Below are 3304 nucleotides of genomic sequence, written 5' to 3' on the forward strand. Positions count from 1 at the left end.
AGATTGCTGCAGAATTGTCCGCAGTCATTCTCTCTTGCTTTCCACAAAGTAACTTCAATTAAAACCCAAAGCAGAAGTGCTTCCTCTGGGAAATAAAAGTTGTCGATTGAGGACTTACGTGGTTAATTTATAGATGAACATAGCAAACTCTCGCCATGGAAGCAAACAACTCACTCGAAAGGAGCGTCTTGCTGCTTATTGGAGGCATGGGTGTTACTTTCCCGCAGGACAAGGGATGGGGTGGAGGGTGTGTGCTGCACAAACTGTGCAGGATTCCTCCTATTGGTCAGTATTCAGTTGCAAAACGTCTCTGCTCTGTAGGAGATTGGATGAGGAGCTGGAGGAGGCAGTGGCTTGGGGCTGCCAATCACCATGTGGCGGCCTGGGCTGGGGCTAGAGCTTGAGTCTAGGGACCTCCAGAGCGGAAAGAGGTGCGTATCTCTCTTGAAGAGGGTAGGGAGCAGCCCAGGAAGCTCTCTTTTTGGCAATGAGCTGGCTGGGCCAAGATTCCTCCACAATTTCTAGCAAAAGGTTGTCCCAGATCAGGGGACCTCTAGACCACAACAATGTGGTGAAGAGGGGGTGGGGAAAGGTGCCTCAATCCCTGCCAGGTGTGGGCTGTGGCCCTGCAGGTAGGAAGGTAGCTACTTTGTTCATCTCTCCCCATCTCTTCTCAGCCTCGGGCAAGGGCCACACTGAGCAGAGTTCAGTTTCCTGAATGGTTGGTTGAGGAAGGATGAAAAAAGAACCCTGAAGTTTGCTAAAAAGAAGAAGAAGAAAAAAAAAAGAAACTGGGTCTCTGGCAACTACCATGAGAGACCTCTCAGGATTCCTTGAAAACCTTGTAGATTTCCCAGCAGGAAGTCACAGGGCAGGCGCCACAGGTTTCCCAACTAGAAAGGAGGCAGGAGGGTTTGGCATATTTAGTGGTCCAGGATCGAAAGCAGCCAAGATCGACTGAGAGGAGATGAGGGTTGGCTCTGACTGCTCTCTGACTGCAAGCACACCACCAGGCCGGCCTAGGAAAGAGTCTGACTGGTGTGACCCCACAGGGCCCAGGCTGAAGCTGATCTCTCCTAACTGTCCTTAGAATCCTGGCTAGTTCCAGTGACTCGGGAAAGGAGCAGAACATGACCACGAGGGTCCCTCCCTATGGCTAGGCTGAGCCAGGGCTCCAGACCCAAACCATGGCTCTTACTGGAGCATGGGCAGGGAAGGAGAAAGGGAGGACTGTGGTCTTTCTGGTCTTAATAGGGAGGACTTTGGAGCAGATGAGGCCAAGTATGAAGCCTGAGGAGGAAGGCCAAGGACATCACCAAAAGTTCCAGAAGTTTGAGCTCTGGAAGGGAGAGGGCAGGGCTCCCCAAGAATGGGGCAGATTGCTTGGGATTGAGCAAAAGCGATGCTCCACCCAAATGCTGACTTCTGAAGAAAATGTGAAGCCTGTGGGGGCAGTTTGGAAGGCATAGCAGGCTAGGGTTTGCCCCTGTGGAGTTGGTGAAGAACTCTACAGCTAACTTTTTTGCTGTGTTTGAGAGGCAGCATGGAGTTAGGAAGGAACAGTGACAGGAAGGCACTCCTTCTAAGTGACCTGCTGGAGGAGCCTTTGCCAGTCTTCACTTGTCCATGGTTTAGTGTTATCTGCACGACACAGATATTTCTGTTAATAAAATATTTTTAATAGCTTTGTTTTATTGGGATGCTTCAGTCTGAATCCTGTCCCCATCACCTGGTTATGTAGCTGTGGTCAACTTTCTTATTGTCTCCAAGTCTTTGCTGACAATAGGCATGTGTCTGGCCTCACAGAGGTTGTTATGAAGATTAGAGGAGACAATGGATTGAAAGCACTTGGCTTCATTTAACTTGATACCACTGAACACCACACCAAAAAAAAAAAAAAACCAAATTCACTGCCATCGAGTCAATTCTGACTCAGAGTGACTCCCTGTGGGTTTCCAAGGTGGTCAATCTTTACGAAAGTAGATTGCCCAGTCTACCTTATGCAGAGTGGCTGATGGATTTAAACTGCCAGCCTTCTGGTTAGCAGTCAAATGTCTTAGGCACTATGCAACCAGAGCTCCTTTCACACCAGACAGTGGGCCTCAAAGAACAATAGCTGGTGTCACCTCCTTCCTATAAAAGGAAACTGCTACATCCCCAAAGAAGAGTAACTCCTAGACCAAGATAATAGGTTTGTTTCAGGCTACTCTGGGCCACTCAACCCTAAAGACTTCTCCGCACCTAGTATGAGATCTTTGGGTGAAAAATGGGAGATGAGGGTTATTTCCCTGCATGGGATGTAGAACCAATTCTATTACAGAGTCATTCACGGTTACTCTTTAGAACCTACTCAGACCAAGAGTAAGGGTAAGGGTTGTTGTTGTTGTTATGTGCCGTCGAGTCGGCCCCGACTCATAGCGACCCCTCCTTGGGTTTCCGAGACAGTATCACTACGGAAGTAGGATTGCCCAACCTTCCTTCCGAGGAGTGGCTGGTGGGTTTGAACCACCAGCCATCTGGTTAGCAGGCAAGTATCTTAGCCACTATGCTACCAGAGGCAGCTCTAAACTGTTCAGTAGCAGGAGGTTGTCAACAGCCATACACAGGCATGACATTTGAGCCTCATTTCCCCCCTAAAAAAAGAGGGTTACATCCCTGTGACTCAACTGTCAGCCAAATGGTAGACAGGCCTATAAGGTGAACAGTGATATCAGGAGGCTATGCATTCACAAAAACAATAAAGGATATGAGATCAAGAGGACAGTATTTGCTCAGGGATAGATGAAGCAGGCAGGAGGGGATGAGAAGGAAACATGAAGGGAGGGGTGGGCACAGGGAGGAAGCGAGAAGAATGTAGTTTCAGTGTGGAGATTGCAGTAAACATCGCAAATCAGAATGTGTGTGGATTGTTGAATGGGAAATCAATTTGCTCTGTAAACTTTCACCCAAATCACAATATGAATGAATGAATGAATGAATGAATGAGGGTTATATAAGCAGGGAGGTTGTGGAGGACCCTGAACAGTAAATGACAAGTGGTTCCCGCCAGCCTTGCTCCAGTGGGACACAGAGAGGTATGGAGGGCCTGCTGGTCCCCTAAAAGCTTCTCTTAGATGGAGGTAGGGAAATCCTTAACCTTTTCACCTTCTCTCTCTCCCAGAGGCCTCCTTGAGGGCCAGAGGCCAACAGCCCATTCCAAATGCCTGAGACAAATCAAGACTCCCAAAGCCTGGGATGGTTTGCAGGTGTGTAATCAGCTCCCCTGGAAAAGTGGAGAATGAAGCCAGGACTCCATTTGCTGAGG

This window comes from Orycteropus afer, unplaced genomic scaffold (assembly GCF_000298275.1).
Source record: "Orycteropus afer afer isolate SDZICR_OR568_19922 unplaced genomic scaffold, OryAfe1.0 scaffold00064, whole genome shotgun sequence".
NCBI lineage: Eukaryota > Metazoa > Chordata > Mammalia > Tubulidentata > Orycteropodidae > Orycteropus > Orycteropus afer.